At 41.6% G+C, this 20,981-nt stretch overlaps 1 protein-coding gene and 1 pseudogene across 1 annotated transcript in view; one reads left to right on the top strand and one right to left on the bottom strand.

Annotated features, from left to right (window-relative positions):
• Window positions 1-20,981, bottom strand: part of TLK1 (tousled like kinase 1) — a 304,401-nt gene that overhangs the window by 283,293 nt on the left and 127 nt on the right. The gene's annotated exons all lie outside the window — the stretch shown is intronic.
• LOC120364322 (small integral membrane protein 26-like) lies at window positions 865-1,236 on the top strand (annotated as a pseudogene).

Genomic DNA, 20,981 nt, shown 5'->3' with positions numbered 1-20,981 from the left:
AATTTTGAGAGGACACGAGTCAATTCATAACAACTATCTTCTCAGTTTTTTGTAAATCTAGAACTGTTCTAAAAAATAAAATACATTAATAAAAAATTTAGATTCCCTAAGCAACCTAAATGTCCATTAACAGAAAAATGGATAATGAAAATGTGGTACATATACACAATAAAGTACTATTCCGCCATGAAAAAGAATGCAATCCTGTCATTTGCAACAACATGGATGGAACTGAACTGGAAGTCATTATGTTAAGTGAAATAAGCCAGGCACAGAAAGACAAACTTTGCATGTTCTCACTGATTTGTGAAAGCTAAATATTAAAACAATTGAACTCATTGAGACAGAGAGTAGGACAGTTAACAGAGGTTGGGAATGGTAGTGGGGTGGGGGGAATGTGGGGATAGTTAATAGGTACAAAAATATAGTTAGAATGTATAAGATCTACTATTTGATAGCACAACAGGGTGATTACCATCAACAATAATTTATCGTACATTTAAAAATAACGAAAATAATGTAAATTGTTTGAAGCACAAGGATAAATGCTTTAGGTCATAAATAACCCCATTTACCCTGATGTGATTACTATGCATTGCCTGCCTGTATCAAAATATTTCATGTATCCCATAAATATATATGCCTACTATGTACTCACGAAATTTTTTTTTTAATGTAGATACCCAAACCAACCTTTTAGAGATAAAAATATATCTGAAATGAAAATACGCTGGATGGGAATAATGGCAGATTAAACAATGGAGAAGAAAAAAATATGGATTTTGAAGACACAGCAATAGAAAGTTCACAGCGAGCTGCCTCCACCGTGGGCCTGTGAGAATTGAGGCCCTTACCACTGTACCCATGTATCAAAACCAGTTAATGGCCTGGAACCAGCAGATGTCCGTGGTCTAGGGGATTGGCAACTGGTCTCCGGTGGGCTCAATGTTTTATGTCAGATGGAAAATGGCGCAGCCGTCAGGTGATGAAGTACAGCAAAAGGATGGCTCAACAAGTGAAGTACCCGGTGAACTATCTGAACCCCCAAAAGGGTTTTATGTGGAAATGATTCTCACATATAAAGAAGATTTTGTTCCAATTACTGAAAAGATCCTCAACTACTGGAAATCATGGACTAGTGCCCCAGTGCAGCACCATGACTGGCTGCCGAATTCTGAAAACCAGGATGTGGTTCAACATTTAAATTTGATAGATGCCTTGATTCCCATTTTGTGATTGTGAAAAGCATATATATTTAATTTTGCTGTAAAACATAATCACTAATAATATGCAATAAATATTTTCTTGAAGGAAACTAAAAAAAAGTTCACAATGAAACAAAGGGAAAAAAAAAAGACTTAAAAAAGGGGCCGGGCGCGGTGGTTCAAGCCTGTAATCCCAGCACATTGAGAGGCCTAGGCGGGTGGATCACAAGGTCAAGAGATCGAGACCAGCCTGGTCAACATGGTGAAACCCTGTCTCTACTAAAAAAAAATACAAAAAATTAGCTGGGCATGGTGGCGTGTGCCTGTAATCCCAGCTATTCAGGAGGTTGAGGCAGAAGAATTGCCTGAACCCAGGAGGCGGAGGTTGCAGTGAGCCGAGATCGCGCCATTGCACTCCAGCCTGGGTAACAAGAGCGAAACTCCGTCTCAAAAAAAAAAAAAAAAAAAAGACTTAAAAAAAAACAGAGTTTCAATAAGCAGTGGAATAACTTCCAGTAGCTGAATAAGTATGTAATTGAAGCCCCTAGAGAGAATATATTAATTTGCTAGGGCTGCCATAACAAAATATCACAGACTGGATAGCTTAAATAAAAATGTATTTTCTCACGCTTCTGGAGGCCAGAAGTCTAAGATCAAAGTGCTGACAGGTTCTGTTTCTCCTGAGGCCTCTCTCTTTGGCCGGTGAACAGCTGCCTTCTTGTTGTGTCCTCTCAAGGCCTTTAGCTTGCATGTGCCTCCCTGTTGTCTCTTCTGGGCATGGTGTGTATGGGAGTAATGCCTATAATCCCAGCTATTAGGGAGGCTGAGGCAGGGGAATAACTTGAACCTGGGAGGTGGAGGTTGTGATGAGCCAAGATGATGCCATTGCACTCCAGATTGGGCAACAAGAGCAAAACTTCGTCTCAAAAAAAAAAAAAAAAAAGGTATAGGAGAATTTTCTACTGCACAGGATGAAGCGGGCAGTGCCCCAACCCTTGCATTGTTCAAGGGTCAACTGTAATTATAATAAAAATGAGTTCCAAGTGTTGCTATGGGATTAAGCTGAAGCTGTGAGATAGGGATTGCCACAGCAGTGTTAACTAAAACTGCTTATTTCCTCAAAGAGCTTACAAAATCAAACAATTTTTTACTTTTTCTGCATTAGTTTGATCACAAAGTAAGATGATTACCACTTTATCTGATTTTTACCCCTTGTGATCTTACTATAGTAATATCTAAGCTCACAATTACTCTGGGTACAAGATCCCTTTATAGTATAAAGATCCCTTTAGTCTGTCTGGGCTGAGTGTGGTGGCTCACGCCTGTAATGCTAGCACTTTAGGAGGCTATGGTGGGTTGGTGGCTTGAGCCCAGGAGTTCGAAGCCAGCCTGGGAAACACGGTAAGACCCTATCTTTACAAAAAATACAAACCAGTCAGCCACATGTGCTGGCACACACCTGTAGTCCCAGCTACTTAGGAGGCTGAGGTGGAAGGAGACCTGAGCCCAGGGAGGTCAAGGCTGCCGTGAGCCGTGATAGTGCCACTGCATTCCAGCCTGGACAACAGGATGAGACTCCCTCTCAAAAGAAAAAAAGTATGTCTGGGTAGACTGGAGGGGCTCAGAGTCCTTCCTGTCTTTACTAATTTCAAACATAGTAATTTAAGGTAAGTTTTCACTTAGCTTCTGACACAACTTGAATAGGATACTCAATAGACTTTTCAAAATTCTCACTTGTCTTCAATGGCTTAGGATGTTCTTACTTGGGGGACAGGGATTTGGGCACAGTCCCTTCAGGAGAAAATTAGCCATTCTTCAAATAGCCTGGGCAGCTCTTGAAAGTACCAGGATAAGGCCCGGCACAGTGGCTCAAGCCTGTAATCCCAGTACTTTGAGAGGCCGAGGCGGGTGGATCACGAGGTCAAGAGATAGAGATCATCCTGGTCAACATGGTGAAACCCCATCTCTACTAAAAATACAAAAAAATTAGCTGGGCATGGTGGTGTGTGCCTGTAATCCCAGCTACTCAGGAGGCTGAGGCAGGAGAATTGCCTGAACCCAGGAGGCAGAGGTTGTGGTGAGCCGAGATCGCGCCATTGCACTCCAGCCTGGGTAACAAGAGCGAAACTCCGTCTCAAAAAAAAAAAAAAAAAAAAGAAAGAAAGTACCAGGCTAAGGCATCCTCCAGAAATCAACACAGAGATACAACCAATGTTTCTCAAGAACACTGGAAACAACCTAATGGCCCAATATTATGTGATTTTTAAAGTAAATTATGGGACCCCCAGATAATAGGAATATTTGCAGCCATTAAAATCTATGGTTTATAAAAATATTTAATAACATTAAAAAATGCTCAAATTGTAACAGTAAATTTAAAAAGTCATATGTGGTGTTACGCTATTTGAAGAGAATTATATATGCAATTTAATTTCCAAAAGGAAATAGACCCAAATGTTAATAAATGTTGTCCCTGAGTAATAAAAATACAAATAATTTCAGTTTCTTTACTCCTTTCTCTATTTTCAAAAATTCCTACCATGACTTAGTTTTATAATTAGAACACAAAATGTTATTATTATAGTTATTTTAAAATAAGTTGGCTTATAGAACTGGAGAGAGGTTCATGAAACAGGCTCTAAATCACACAGTGTAGTTAAAAATCCTGGCTCCGACAAGTTGGCAAGCCACTGCCTCTCTCTGTGCCTCAAATTCCTTATTTATTATTATTATTATTATTATTATTATTATCATTGAGTCAGAGTCTTGCTCTGTTGCCCAGGCTAGAGTACAGTGGCATTATCGTGGTTCACTGTAAGCCTTTACCTCCAAGGCTCATATAATCCTTCTGCCTCAGCCTCCAAAGCAGCTGGAACTACAGGCACATGCCACCATGTCTGGCTAATTTTTAAAATTTTCTGTAGAGACAGGGTCTCACTTTTTTGCCAAGGCTGGTCTCAATCTCCTGGCCTCAAGTGATTCTTCCACTTTGGCTTCCCAAAGTGCTGGCACTACAGGCATGAGCCATCGTGCCTGGCCTAATTTCCTTATCTTAAAATAGAGATAAAGATAGTACCTATTTTATAGGGTAGTTGTAAGATTAAATGAATTAACTCATAATAAAGTGCTTAAAATAGTGCCTGGCATATAGCAAATGCCTCTCAAGGTTATTATTATTGCTATTATTACTATTGTAGGTTGAAAGTTCTAGCCTCCTACCTATTCCCAAGTTTAGCTATTTCAATAAAAGCTGTTTTCTGAAAATAATCACAGACCACCAAGATAAAGAAGAACCCGTATACAATATTTATTGCAAAAAACTCTTAAAAATTTCCTTGTGGATCAGGTATTTAGCTTGCTGAATTAGGCAATGGAGAGCAAAGTATTTAGAGAGCCAGTCTGTGGTTGCTTTTTTCTTTCTCTATTGCCTTGATGCTGTAGATGTGATCACTGAGTTATATTTGTTTATTCAAACAGAGGGGTAAAGATCGCTCGAAATTTTTCCTGGGTGCATTCCAAGTTCATAGCTATATCTTACCTCTCAGAATTTGGGTCCAAATTTAGGTGAAAAGGCAATGCTCAAGATGACCAAGATCTGGGATTTGAATTTATGTCTATCTGGTGCCACACCATTTTTTTTTTTTTTTTAGACAAGGTCTTGCTCTGTTGCCCAGGCTGAAGTGCAGTGGTGCAATCTTGGCTCACTGCAACCTCCACCTCCCAGGTTCCAGCGATTCTCCTGTCTCAGCCTCCCAGGTAGCTGAGACTACAGGCACACACCACCATGTCCAGCTACTTTTTGTATTTTTAGTAGAGACAGGGTTTCACCCTTTTGGCCAGGCTGGTTTCAAACTCCTGACCTCGTGATCTGCCCTCTTAGGCCACCCAAGGTGTTAAGATTACAGGCGTGAACCATCACGCCCAGCTCACACTTTGTTTTTTTTAATTTATCTTATTATTTTTTTTTTTTCTGCTCAGGCTGGAGTGCAGTGGTGTCATCTCGGCTCACTGCAACCTCTGCCTCCCATGTTTAAGTGAATCACCTGCCTCAGCTTCCTGAGTAGCTGGGATTATAGGTTCCCACCACCACACCCTGCAAATTTTTGTATTTTTAGTACAGACGGGGTTTCACCATGTTGGCCAGGCTAGTCTTGAACTCCTGACCTCAGGTGATCCACCTGCCTTGGCCTCACAAAGTTCTGGCATTACAAGTGTGAACCACCACTCCCAGCCTGGCACCTTACTTTATTATTTATCCTATATCTTATGACACTTTCCAAATGAAAGTAGAAAACTTCAAGAAGGCCACTTTATCCATCAAAACCCAATAGTAGAATATAGAGAATATCAATTTTGTTCCACTTATCACTCCTAAGTCTCATCAGCACAAAACAAATGAAGATCTAGCATGGCATCAGTGCGAAGATCAGCTCCTGACTCTAAAACAGAGCACAGAACAGAAGAAAACTGTTTTCTTCATAAAATCAAGAATGGGTTATAAGTGAGCCCCTAAGTATGTCATGAATTGGGCTACAAATCTGAGTTCCATTGTCATTATCTAAGGGAAATAGAGCTTCTCAGATGAGCAACTACTCTGGGCGAATGCTTGGGAAGCAACTGGTAACTCGGTGCTCTGAGAGCCTTGGGGTTTGGCCAGCTCCTGTAGTGCGTACGGTCTGCGCTGTCACTCCCTGTCTCTCTGTCATCTATATCCCTGTGATCTCTTTCACATGTGTTGCTCCTGCTTAAAAACTGGAATGCCACAACCTCTGCAAGCCTGCCCCTACTCTCTGGGGACAGTGAACCATTCTCTCCTCCATTCCTTCCAACTCACTGGCTCTGGTCCTTTTCCTCCATGGCATTGCTTCTTCCTGTGTATTGATGCTTTCTGTCCTATCACAACCCAGTGAATGCCTTGAGGTCAAAGCATACAACCTTTTTTTTTTTTTTTTTTTTTGAGACGGAGTTTCGCTCTTGTTACCCAGGCTGGAGTGCAATGGCGCGATCTCGGCTCACCGCAACCTCCGCCTCCTGGGTTCAGGCAATTCTCCTGCCTCAGCCTCCTGAGTAGCTGGGATTACAGGCACGCACCAACATGCCCAGCTAATTTTTTGTATTTTTAGTAGAGACGGGGTTTCACCATGTTGACCAGGATGGTCTCGATCTCTTGACCTTGTGATCCACCCACCTCGGCCTCCCAAAGTGCTGGGATTACAGGCGTGAGCCACCGCGCCCGGCTTAATTGCATTTTTTAATATCAAAGAAAATGGGCCGGGCGCGGTGGCTCATGCCTGTAATCCTAGCACTTTGGGAGGCCGAGGTAGGTGGATCACCTGAGGTTAGGAGTTCAAGATCAGCCTGGCCATCATGGTGAAACCTCGTCTTTATTTAAAAAAAATTTTTTTTAAAAAAGAGAAAAAGAAACTGGTCGCCGGGCACAGTGGCTCACGCCTATAATCCTAGCACTTTGGGAGGCTGAGGCAGGTGGATCACTTGAGGTCAGGAGTTTGAGACCAGCCTGGCTGACATGGGGAAACCCCATCTCTACTAAAAATACAAAAATTAGCTGAATGTGGTGGCGGACACCTGTAATCTCATCTCCTCTGGAGGATAAGGCAGGAGAATTGCTTGAATCAGGGAGGCAGAGTTTGCAGTGAGCCGAGATCGCACCATTGCACTCCAGCCTGGGCAACAAGAATGAAACTCTGTCTCAAAAAAAAGAAAATGGCCAGGCGCGGTGGCTCAAGCCTCTAATCCCAGCACTTTGGGAGGCCGAGGCGGGTGGATCACGAGGTCAAGAGATCGAGACCATCCTGGTCAACATGGTGAAACCCCGTCTCTACTAAAAATACAAAAAATTAGCTGGGCATGGTGGTGCGTGCCTGTAATCCCAGCTACTCAGGAGGCTGAGGCAGGAGAATTGCCTGAACCCAGGAGGCAGAGGTTGCGGTGAGCCGAGATCGCACCATTGCACTCCAGCCTGGGTAACAAGAGCGAAACTCCGTCTCAAAAAAAAAAAAAAAAAAAAAGAAAATGGCTATGAACATCCTACTGTTAATAGTAGTTTGTAGCTATGGCAACTCATGTATCTACTTGTTAAGTACCCAACTAGTTGTGTCTCTGTGCTAGATGTACAGATAAATAAGTAAACGTATACATAAATAAATAAGTACAAGTTTATAATATTCCACACAGCATTAAGAAGACCACATAAAATTGAACAAACACATGCCAGGCCCACAACCAAATAAACCTACTATCTGAGGTCATGGGCAATGTCATTATAGCTACATTGGTCAAGAGACTAGACTATCTTAAAGTCATTTCTTCCTTGATTTCAAGTTCTCCGTCCTTCCTCTTTCTTTTTCCATTTGTTTTTTTTGTTTTTAATCTGAGTATTTTGCCTGTTGATCTTTTCAAAGCATCAAAGTCTGAGTGAAGATAAACAAGAGCCTGTTCTAGTTATACCCACCTCAGGAATCCCCAAACCTAAGCTCCCAGCGATAGCTTGCAGAAAAGCCATACAAACCATTCCTGGTTGGGAAAGAAGTCATCCTCATCAGCAGCTCATATGCTGACAAAGCCCAGCAAAGGAGATGATATGTGGCCATAATAACCACATGGATATGCCTCTCACAGCTGACATGTCTCTCCCTTCCTGGATTCTCACACTGTGTCCGGTACATGCCCTGGCAAAACTCACTCCAAAAACACCACAGAGTACTGGAGCTATGTTTTCCTTGTCTCTTGTTCCTCCCCTCATCTCCACACTTAATAACTCCACATTGCACAGTGGAACACTTGGCAAGGCAAGAAAGAAATCAAGCCTGGATGTTAGGGACAGCTGCTGTCATGAGAAGTATCCATGATTGTCTCTTGCCCTTTTCTCTCCTCCTCAGTGCACTTCTGCTTTCCCCTAATTTTTCCATCTTATACATCTTTTATTGTTTTCTAAATATAGATATGCTAAAACCTCCGTGGAAAGACATCTATTGAAACCAGAGTGATAGCAAGTAATGTGCCCAGCAGGCAAATCGCAAAACAAATAGAGGGTGCACTCAGCACTTTTTTCTGCTGCACAAAAGAACCCAAATAAGGCTCCTGGAACCATGGGTTGAGTAATCAAGTCCTTTTCCTGGATGTACAACAGCACAGCTTTGGGAGATAACTAATTCAGCTCGTGTAATTGTACACCCGTCTAGAAGAGGAAAAGGATGCACAAAAAGAGAAAAAAGGAAAACAGGCCAAATTTTTAATGGCTTGCCCTCCTTCCGCACTTGCCATGACTTGCAAGCAGAATATTGTATCCCAGCTGGCCATTTGTCCTGAATCTGAGACCCCAGGATACCCATTGCCCTTGGAATTTTTTTTTTTTTTTTGCCCTTGGAATTAAAGAATTACAAATGGAATTTTTGCACCTGCAAATTAAAAAAAAAAAAAAAGATAGCGAGAGAACTTGGAAAGGTCCCTTGAAACATTTCTATCACCCTTGTCAGGCTGTGTTTATTGCCCCTGGTGAATGCTAACCAGACATATGAGTAAGGACTCTTGAGAACCATTTAGCTGTTTCACTGAAATTAATTTTGGTTCCTACAGATTAACCATAAAGACATGCACTGGCTGCAGGTGTGCCAAAGCCAGCATTCAGAGAAAACCCAGCAAATTTTGTGGAGATGGTTAATGACTCCTGCAAAATTAATTTAAATTGAAATAGGATAAGAACATATGGAAATAATCAATCATTTCTCATTTCGATGAATATTATTTTAGCATGTATAGATTTTTGATATCATTTTCTTTCTTTCCCTTAAGGGTCAAGAAGTACTCAAACACTAATCTTCTCACAAAAGAGATTTTCTTTTTCTACAAGAAACAGGAGAAATGTGTTTCATAAATCTTTTTACTTGTCTAATGTGGGAATTTACATCTGGGGCTCCATGGACACTGCTCAAAGCCTTCTCAGAAAACACAACTCTGCTCTTGGGGTAATTATGCTTTCCTTGTGTCTGGACACCAGCTCTAGCTTCCATTTAGAATAAGATCCAGGCCCACTTACTATGCATGTCCACATTAACTGGACAAGTCATAGAATTTAAATGTGATACGAGGGGAAAGGACAGAGGCAACGGCAACAGAATAGAATTAGAACTAAGTCTTTCTCAAGTGTTTAGAAGGAAATTACTATGTTAACAAAATCCCCCAGGCCACATATTCACATTCTTGTACCCCCCATTCCATGTGCAAAGCCATCTCCAGAGTTCTCGCTCCAGGAAAGTGAAACAGCAGCAGACAAGCCCATCTTAAGGCAGGGGCTCCCCTGGCCTTAGTGCCACCTGGGATGTTTCTTCTCCATAGACCTTCTTCTAATACCATTTATAGTTTATTTACCCAAGCTATTTACACTTTGTTCCAGAAAACAATTAAGACAACATTAATGATATAAATCCTCATCCACGTCAATCACAGATATCAACTATCTAGTCTTTTTTTTTTTTTTTTTTTTTGAGACACAGTGTCGCTCTTGTTACCCAGGCTGGAGTGCAAAGGCACGATCTCGGCTCACCACAACCTCCGCCTCCTGGGTTCAGGCAATTCTCCTGCCTCAGCCTCCTGAGTAGCTGGGACTACAGGCACGCGCCACCATGCCCAGCTAATTTTTGTATTTTTAGTAGTGACGGGGTTTCACCACGTTGACCAGGATGGTCTCGATCTCTCGACCTCGTGATCCACCCACCTCGGCCTCCCAAAGTGCTGGGATTACAGGCTTGAGCCACCACGCCCGGCCAACTATCTAGTCTTTACTCATGTTCATTCAACAAATATAGATTATGGTTTTGCTCTGTACCAGGTATTATTTTAGGCACAGGTCAAGAGAGAATACAAATAAGAAGAAGGACTAGTCCCTTTACTCTTGAGGACCATGTAACTCAGGGGCCAAACAGATGCATGAACACCTAAATAAAAACATAGCAACATTGTTCATGCAAAAATAATCTACTGATATTTTTCTCTCTTTTCACTTTGGACTTATTTTCACATATATTTATTGGACACCTATTGTGTGTCAGGCAGTGTGCTAAGAATTGGGTGTATAAATTTGGATACAAAAATCCAAAGAAGAATTTCAAAACAACATTCCACAATTCTAGGGACAGCAGGAAAAAAGTCACAAGACATTTATTTGTAATGTTTGTGCCAATGGATATGGAGCAGAGAATGGAGAATACTTTTTTAAAAAGTCATTTCTATGTGGGTTGGGAAGAGATCCTAAATTTTGTGGAAAGCAAGGAAATAGGGAGTGGTAAAGAACTAATGACCGCCTAGTTCAGCTTCCTTAGGCTAATGTTACAATTAGTCCCTGTTCCCTGAGCATGCATCATTCTGGGGAGCGGAGTGCTGGGGAGGGGGGGGACGCTGATGGTGGAGGATTAAATCTAGATTCCACTGTTGGGTGCCAAGCATTAATTGTATAAAATTCACAAAAGAGGTCATCTGGAATTGGCTATATAAATAATTAAAAAGTGGGGAAAGAAAGGGAACATAAGATAGCCAGAAAAGAAAGTCTTTGAGAGAAAAGGAAAGCTGGAGGAAAGTACAATGGAAGACAAAACAAGACAGTAACAGGCCAAAAGGGTATTAACTTTCCTCTGGTCCTGCTGACTAGAATCCTGGTTCAAATTCTTGGCCAATTAATTGGTGTAATCTTTAGTTGATGTGCTCCATCTGCCTAGCATCCCTAGAGGGCTATGACCATATTCTGGTCATCCGGGTCTCCAAGCCTCAGCACAGTGTCTGGCCCAGAGTTGTCCTTCAGTAAGTGTTATTTAAATAGATTTAAAAAAAAGTGAATCAAATAAAGAAGAGGACAGAAATAAGTTAAACAGACACATGTATGAGGGGTCTTCAAAAAAAATTCATGGAAAATGTGTATTATGAAACAATTATGAAGAGAACTCAAAATTTTTACACTAAAATAAACTCACACTAATTTGTTATAGCATGTCTGAACAGGATCTAGTTTGGGGCACTAAGAAGGATAAGACATCAGTCTGGCCGGGCTCGGTGGCTCAAGCCTGTAATCCCAGCACTTTGGGAGGCCGAGGCGGGTGGATCACGAGGTCAAGAGATCGAGACCATCCTGGTCAACATAGTGAAACCCCGTCTCTACTAAAAATACAAAAAATTAGCTGGGCATGATGGCGCGTGCCTGTAATCCCAGCTACTCAGGAGGCTGAGGCAGGAGAATTGCCTGAACCCAGGAGGCGGAGGTTGTGGTGAGCCGAGATGGCGCCATTGCACTCCAGCCTGGGTAACAAGAGCGAAACTCAGTCTTAAAAAAAAAAAAAAAAAAAAGACATCAGTCTGAGAAAAGCCCCCCTCAGAGCACATGAATCCTGCTATTAATAAAACTGAAGCAAAAGCCAATGTCAAGGCTGGGCGAGGTGACTCACACCTGTAATCTCAGCACTTTGGGAGGCAGAGGTGGGAGGATCACCTGAGGTCAGGAGTTCAAGACAAGTCTGGCCAACATGGCAAGACCCTCTCTCTTACTAACAATACAAAAATAGCCAGGCATGGTGGCTCACGACTGCAGTCTTAGCTACTAAGGAAGCTGAGTCAGGAGTATCGCTTGAAATCAGGAGGCCGAGGTTGCAGTGAGCTGAGATCGCACCACTGCACTCCAGCCTGGGTGACAGAGTGAGACTCTGTCTCAATCAATCAATCAATCAATGATAGAAGTTTATTCTCTCACAATTCTAGTGGCTAGAAATCTGAAATAAATGTGTCAGGAGGGACAGGCTCCCTCTAAAGGTTCTAGAGAAGAATCCCTCCTTGCCTCTGTTAGCACCAAGGACTCAGCCAGGTATGGTGACTCATGCCTGCAATCCCAGCACTTTGGGATGCTGAGGTGGGCAGACCACGAGATCAGGAGTTCAAGACCAGCCTGGCCAACATAGTGAAATTCCATCTCTACTAATAACACAAAAAATTAGCTGGGCATGGTGGCGGGCACCTGTAATCACAGCTACTCAGGAGGCTAAGGCAGGAGAATCGCTTGAACCCAGGAAGCAGAGGCTGCAGAGAGCAGAGATCGCAGCAGTGCACTCCAACCTGGGTGACAGTGTGAGTGTCTGTCTCAAACAAACAAACAAACAAAAAAAAACAACACAAACCAACACAAAAAAAACCTCAGTGTTCTTGTTAGCACTTTGGGTCCTGGAGTTGGAAGCCTTTAATATTAAATATGCTGCTGTACTCCTGGACCCCCACTGATTCTTGGGTTTGAATGCTGGCTCTCCCGTGTGTTAGTTACGAAACCTTTACCAGGCCACTTACCGTCTCTGCATCTCAGTGTCCTTGCCTCTCAAAGGGGCCTTCACTAGGTGATTGTGAGTAGATAAATGAATATGGGTAAAGCTCTTACAATAGTCCCAGACCCATGTTAAGTAGAAACCCCATCCCTATACTGCTGAAATTTAAATTCTTCTTAGGCAAACAGGCAAAAAGCAATAAAGTGATAATTATGCAAAACAGTTACAAATTGTGGTAAGTGCTATGAAGGTTGAAATAAGACTTAAACAGAGAATGGGGAGGGAACCTACTTAAGTGATTAGGTGGTCAGGGAAGCCTTTCCCAAGGAGGAAACCTTTCAGTTAAAAGCTAAAGGATAGGCCGGGCGCGGTGGCTCAAGCCTGTAATCCCAGCACTTTGGGAGGCCGAGGCGGGTGGATCACGAGGTCGAGAGATCGAGACCATCCCGGTCAACATAGTGAAACCCCGTCTGTACTAAAAATACAAAAAATTAGCTGGGCATAGTGGCACGTGCCTGTAATCCCAGCTACTCGGGAGGCTGAGGCAGGAGAATTGCCTGAACCCAGGAGGCGGAGGTTGCGGTGAGCCGAGATCGCGCCATTGCACTCCAGCCTGGGTAACAAGAGCGAAACTCTGTCTCAAAAAAAAAAAAAAAAAAAAAAAAAAAAAGCTAAAGGATAAAAGGATAAATAGGACTAAGGAACATCTTAATCTCAGCCTTATCAAAAGCTGAAGGAAATATCTTCAAGGCATAGGGAATATCAAATGCAAATGGCCAGAAATGCATTTCAGATGGAATTCCTACAATATCTGCAATTGTAGAATTCCCTAACATGAATGTATCATATTTACATAAACATGATAGCAAGTGAGATACATGATGAGACATGAACATGTGTCAAATACACACTCCCGAACATTGCTCAGCATTTAATTGAGCTGTGCCCATATGTTACAATGGTTTACTAATGCGTGCAACTTTACATAAACAAACACATATAGACCCGATTTTTTCTAAAAGACGAATGAGTTCAATCTGAGCAGAGGTCACCAGGAAACCTGTGCTCATTATAATCTATGTCCTGTTGTCTCCAAATGCTGTTCATCTTGGGCCTCTCAGTTTAACATTGTCATTTCCCTGTGGAAATGCTTTTCTAAAAGACTAATACAGACCTAAACCTTCTTAATTAGTGATACATTTAAGATATTCAATTAATGGCTAGGCGCGGTGGCTCACGCCTGTAATCCCAGCACTTCGGATCACGAGGTCAAGAGATCGAGACCATCCCGGTCAACACGGTGAAACCCCATCTCTACTAAAAATACAAAAAATTAGCTGGGCATGGTGGTGCGTACCTGTAGTCCCAGCTACTCAGGAGGCTGAGGCAGGAGAATTGCCTGAACCCAGGAGGCGGAGGTTGCAGTGAGCTGAGACCGCGCCATTGCACTCCAGCCTGGGTAACAAGAGCGAAAAACTCCATCTCAAAAAAAAAAAAAAGATATTCAACTAATGGATAAGCAGAGAGTGACTAGAAAAATTTAAATAATAACAAAAGATATTCAAATAGCACAAAAGAGGCAGGAGGAACTCTTATTTTTAGGCTTGCACAAAAATTTATGTGGCAGCACAAGTTGACATGTGATGTTTCCATGTGTTAAAAATTTTGATACTTAACACGTTTGAGTGTACATGTTGCTGTGTTTTAGGTGAGTTTGTTTGTTTGTTTGTTTTTGGCATGGAGTCTCTCCCTGTTGCCCAAGCTGGAGTGTGGTGGTGCAATCTTGGCTCACTGCAACTTTTGTCTCCCAGTTTCAAGCAATTCTCTTGCCTCAGCCACCCAAGTAGCTGGGACTACAGTCACGTGCTGCCACACCCAGCTAATTTTTATATTTTAAGTAGAGACAGGATTTCACCATGTTGGCCAGGTTGGTCTCAAGTGATCCACCTCAAGTGATCCACCTGCCTCAGCCTCCTAAAGTGCTGGGATTACAGGCATGAGCCACTGCACCCATCCTCAAGGAGAGTTTCAATAGTTAGAAATATACATATTTAATGGCCAAGCACAATGGCTCACACCTGTAATTCCAGCACTATGGTAGGCCGAAGTGGGTGGATTACGAGGTCAGGAGTTCTAGACCATTCTGTCTGACACTGTGAAACCCATTTCTACTAAAAATACAAAAATTAGCTGGGCATGATGGCACGCGCCTGTAGTCTCAGCTACTTGGGAGGCGGATGTTGCAGTGAGCCGAGATCACACCATTGCACTCCAGCCTGGAGAGCAAGACCCTGTCTTTATATATCTTAGGCCTCCCAATTTAACATTGTCATTCCCCTGTGGAAATGCTTTTCTAAAAGACTAATGCACACCTAAACCTTCTAAATTAGTATATATATAAAATAAGAAAGAAATGTCTTTGGAACCCCTAACATAATTTCACTAAACTCTTCAGTGTCACAGAACAGTTTGAAAAGCACTACTGCACAAAGATTCCACATGGGACAAAGTGAATTTTCCACCATCCTCCATTCTTCAGTGACTAGTTTCATTTCATTCATTCACTGAACAAATGTACTGAGCTCTGTGCTCGTTACTCTTTATCCCATGCTCTCCTCCTGCCCTCACCTATTCTCCATTCTTCTCTGCCCTGGGGAGGGAGGTAAGTGTGGTCCCCTAAGGGCTGTATCATCCAAGATCTCTGCCCTCTGGCTTCCGTTTCCCTATAGGCAGTGGGAGCAAGGCGTGACTCTGGCAGTGACTGGGAACTAAAGCTCCTGCTGGGTGCTCCTCTTCCGCACCTTCAGTGCTCACCAGCTCTAGTAATGGCCTTTCCTCTCCTCTGTAGGCTAACTGTTCCCCTCTTTTGCTAGTCTCTTGATGCTTCAGCATCTTTTGAGGGTTTCCTTAACCTTGCCCTCACTTCTGTAAATTGCCTCATCTCTTCAAAATCCAAAATGAATGTATTTTCTGTATTTTCTTTTGCCTGCTAAGACCTGCCTCAGGTAAGCCTCTACTATGTTCTAGAACAGGAGCCATATATATTTACTTTTAAATTTCCTAGTAGCCATGTGAAACAGTAAAAAGATGCAGATACAATTAATTTTAATATCATATTTAACTCAATACATCCCAAACATTACCATTTTAACATGTAATCATTATAAAAATATATTACTGAGATAGTTTACATTCTCCCTCTCTCTCTCTCTCTCTCTCTCTTTTTGAAACACCAGGCTGGAGTGCAGTGGCACAATCTCAGTCCACTGCAATCTCTGCCTCTCAGGTTCAAGTGATTCTTGAGCCTCAGCCTCCTGAGTAACTGGGATTACAGGCACACGCTACCATGCCCGGCCAATTTTTTTGTATTTTTAGTAGACGGGGTTTTGCCATGTTGGCCAGGTTGGTCTTGAACTCCTGGGCTCAAGTGATCAGCCCACCTCCCAAGATGCTGAGATTATAGGCATGAGCCATCACACCCAGCCTACATTCTCTTATTGATACTAGGTTGGCAAAATCCGATGTGTACTTTATACTTGCAACACATCTCAATTGGAATTGATTACATTTCAAGTGTTCAATATCCACATGTAGCTGGCAGCTACCATACTGGACAATGTAGTTCTGGATACTGATTTAGGGCTGGAGACAGATGCAAAACACAGACTCGAACATCTTAAAATTGATGGTCCAGTAAGAAAGATGGACACACAAACCACTGGGAAACAATGCAGCAAATGCATAATTAATGCTGTGTACAAAATGCTGTGGGGATAGAGCTCTTTCTATCAGTGGGGTTTATTGAGAGATAACAGATATTAACACCTGAGCAGATGCTGAATGATGAGGATTCTGCCAAGAAAACAAGATGGTGGAGAGGACAATGCAAGCAGACAGGGAGAATCCTCACCTTTCCATCTGCCTTCGCTGTATCAGCTCTTCTCTGACTATGTACCTGAGACAGGCACCCTGCACACCAAGAGTGCACTTGGATCTTGCTACTCTGTTCCAGGTTTGGAATGACCTCTGCAGTGTTAACATAGGCTCTAGGAGTATAAGTTTTCAAAGGAAACCCAACTAGGAAATAAGGGTGAGATATGAATGTGGTGGAATGCCTGTAAACAGGCATGCTGAGAGAGCCTGGTGCCATTTTCCTGAGGTAATGGAACTCTGGCCACTGATAGGCTTCACTGGCTCAGGTTCCCAGGCACAAAGCCTGACTTTATTTTCCTTATCTAATCTGTTTCCTTTGCTATTCAAAAAGCATTGTCACTGGCCAGGCATTAAAGCTCATTGTTCCTGACCTTTGGCAACATTTTGGTTTTTCATCTTTTCCCCTTATAAGAGCCCATTTCTATAGTGGTCCCAAAGACTTGAGGACCAGCACTGACATCCCTGCAGACTATCTCTCTCATTTGAAAATCCTACTACTTTTAGTCAAATATGTCTCTCTTTTCCCATTTCAAAACTCAGATGCTCTACAGGATAGCTCAAAAAGTTCTTATTTTGGGCAGGCATGGTGGCTCATGCCTTTAATACCAGCACCTGGGGAGGTGAGGTGGGAGGATGGCTTGAGACCAGGAGTTTGAGAGCAGCCTGGGCCACATAAGGAGACCCTGTCTCTATAAAAAATTTAAAAAGTAGCCAGGCATGGTGGCATGCACCTGTAGTCCCAGCTACTTGGGAGGCTGAAGTGGAAGGATTGCATGAGCTCAGGAGGTTGAGGCTGCAGTGAGCCATGATCATGCCACTGCACTCCAACCTGTGTGTCAGAGCAAGACTCTGTCTCAGAACAAACAAAAAAGTTCTTATTTTTGTACCAGAGGCAATGTTTGTTCTCTACTCTCTGAAGAAAGGTTATAACTTAAGTGACCCAAGACCAAGGAATGGTCACATATTTTCTGCTCTAACTTACCTTCTCAGCATACTTTGTTAGATATTTTTGGAAGATTCACCTCACTCTCCTAAATCTCCAAACTTCAGTTTTCTAACATAAAAGTACCTCACACACATAAGAGCATCAACATAGAGCTGCTCACCTTTCAAGCTTAGGGCCTCCTGTGAGGTTCTCTGATCCGCTTTGGGAAGTCATCAGTTCCCTGCAGACCTCTTTGCGTAACTCTGTGATACTTAATAGCTGGTGAGGATTTTTAAGGATACCCAAACAGTAATTGGAGAGGAAAGGAGGATAACTATTCTTAGATACTAAAAAAGAAGTATGCACTTAACTCAGACAAACATTCTGGTGCCTTTCTGTATGAGCAGAATCCTGATTGCCAGGAGGTTGGAGAGCCATGGCTGTTTACATCCTTTGTCTGCAGCAGTCAGAGGGTATACACTTGTAGCCTTATTTTCCTTGTCTCCTTCTTAAATCAACCATAAATCATGTTCAATGCCGAGCTTTCTGCAAAAATTCCCTGTGGTTTCTTTCAGTCTCTCACTCCAACGATCACATCATGATTCCCATTGGCAATAATGTCAGCATCTGTTCTCCATACCAGCACTATTTGCAAATACTTTGAGACCATGCCCTTAATTACTACTCAAAAGTTCAACTTCTGTTTTCTCAGAGCCAAAACACATACTGTATTATCCAGTTTAAATCGTTTCCAATCCTCAACTGGGCAGCAGGCTTCATCAGTTCCTCCCATTACTCATATTATGCTTTTATGCTTTTAATTCTTCTCTCTCAATTCACTCATGAAGAGATGATTAACTTTGGTCTTAAACATTGCCAACCTTCCCACTCTGAGCTGTGCTTCATTCCCTCCTTAAGGATCTCTTCCACCCGTGAGGTCGTGGATTCTAAGAGGTCCCTTTACTCCCCAAGGCAGTTTATTCATGCCACCTTTTTGTTTTTTCTCTCCATGGTCTAAATTAGATCTCAGAAAATAAATAAATAAATAAATAAATATCACTATGCCAGGAATTAGGCAACAACTGTATATAAAGAATCAGTTATGGCTGGGTGCTATGGCTCACACCTGTAATCCCAACACTTTGGGAGGCCAATGCAGGCAGTTCATGAGGTCAGGAGATGGAGACCATCCTGGGCAACATGGTGAAACCCCATCTTTACTAAAATACAAAAAAATAGCTGGGTGTGGTGGCAGGCGCCTATAGTCTCAGCTACTCAGGAGGCTGAGATAGGGGAATCACATGAACTCCAGAAACGGAGGTTTCAGTGAGCTGAGATCACCCAGCCCGGCGACAGAGCAAGTCTCCATCTCGAAAAAAATTAGTTACTCTTAAAGAGAAATTTCTATGGTTTACAATTTCTTTCATTTCTCTGGCTTAAAACATCTTGTTTGTAATGTGCATGGTTTGGGTTTGGTTTTGGTTTTATAAGTGCATGTATGAATGTAGTTTGATTTTGCCCGTTTGTTATTTTTCTAAATGATTTGGTTGAACAGTTATTCAGCAGAGCTGACTGCACTACTCTGAGCACTGTCAGTCAACATTTTTATGAGCTGCCCCTTTGGCATAGACTGTGCTTCTGGATTTGTGAGAAAACACATACTCACATGCTTACATGTGCATGCCTGAACATACACGCAAAACCAATACAGAAATTAAAACAACAAACAAAGGAAGAATTAACCAAACCCCAGCAGACCAAAGGATTACATAAAGAGTTTGCTTATAAATTAATCAAAGATACTTATGCATTTATACAAGGACCAGAGGAAATCATAAATTATAACAAAAATCAGGAATGTCCTAATACAACTAGTATTAACATTTTTTAAAGGTTTTCTATATATCAAGTACTATTCTATATACTTTACATTGAGAATTCCATGCAACATCTCTGAGATACGTATTATTATTATTATTCTGCTTACAGATGAGAAAACCAAGCCTCAGAGAGGTTAAGTGACTTACCTGTGGTTTCACAGTCAGATAAATGGAAAAGGGCACAGTCAGATAATTCACATAAGATAAAATGCAATCTCTGTAATCCCAGCACTTTGGGAGGCTGAGGTGGGTGGATCATGAGGTCAAGAGATCGAGACCATCCTGGTCAACATGGTGAAACCCCGTCTCTACTAAAAATACAAAACATTAGCTGGGCATGGTGGCGCGTGCCTGTAATCCCAGCTACTCGGGAGGCTGAGGCAGGAGAATTGCCTGAACCCAGGAGGTGGAGGTTGCGGTGAGCCAAGATTGCGCCATTGCACTCCAGCCTGGGTAACAAGAGCAAAACTCCGTCTCAAAAAAAAAAAAAATGCAATCTCAAATGGAAAAATGTTCAAGATTTCCAGTAATCAAAGAAATGTAAATTAAAACATTAAGTAATTTCATATCACACCTTTGGGGAGGCTTAAACTATCACTCTCAGATATGGTGGCAACAATGTAAATCAGCATAAGCTTTCAGGAAAGCCATTTGCTAATACTTATAAACAACGGTAAAGAGGCTCCCTTTAACTCAGTAATTACACTCCTAGAAATGTATTCTTAGAAAGTTATTCAAAAGAAAGAGCCATATGAATAAAAACTTTGCTGCAGCTTCTTTATGGTATCAAACATTGAAAGCAGTCTAAAGTTCCAAATATAGGATCTTTTAAAGTAAACTACGATACATCAATGAAATCAAATACCATGTAGCCATTTAAACTATAATTATCAGTGATAATGGTAATAATAAAGTATAATGTCAAGTGAAGTAGGCCGAATATAACATTTTACCTATTTTATGACTGCAACTATGTAAAATTATGTATACATATGTTCAAGGACGAGAATGTAACATAAAATGAAATCGCCTGAGACATCAGATGGCATAATTTTAAGTCCATTTCTTTCCTATTTTTAATTACCTTTATTTTTGTTGTTTACCATATGATGGCAAAATTGGGAGTTAGGAAAACATAGAAGATACCATTTCTACCTTTCGGTGATACAGAATGTAGCTAAGCATTCATAGAATCATTGACTTTTAGAGCTGAAAGGGACATTATCTCAGTGCAACTTCCTGACTTTACAGATAAATACTCTGAGGCAGAAAAAGACTGACTTGCTCAATCACACATATTTAATTAGGAGGCAGAATTTTCAACTCCAAAAGTGACCCGCAATCATTTAGGGTACATCTTGCAGAGAAATTAAGTTGTTAGGCCCTATCTTGAAACAGATTATGTTAATAAAAATGACTATTTTAGCCTAATTCTACTTTTTAAAATCTGCATTATCAACTGCCTTGTTTCCCCAACTGAAATTTGCTTTATGATAAAGCAAAAGCGCTATCTAATTCTTGGCTACACAGTACACACTATGCATATTTTCAGCATTTCAAAAAATGTCAAAATATTTGTAAAGAAGTTGAGTATTTCAAATAACAATGGAAAAGCTGGTAGTTATTTTCTGGTGATGGAAACGGCAGGAACTCAATTAAGATTTAATAAATTAATCACATTGGATTTTACTTTTATACATTAAAAATGTTTTCTAACATTGACTAA

This window comes from Saimiri boliviensis, chromosome 5 (assembly GCF_048565385.1).
Source record: "Saimiri boliviensis isolate mSaiBol1 chromosome 5, mSaiBol1.pri, whole genome shotgun sequence".
Classification (NCBI taxonomy): Eukaryota; Metazoa; Chordata; class Mammalia; order Primates; family Cebidae; genus Saimiri; species Saimiri boliviensis.
This window is presented reverse-complemented; position numbering and strand designations above follow the sequence as displayed.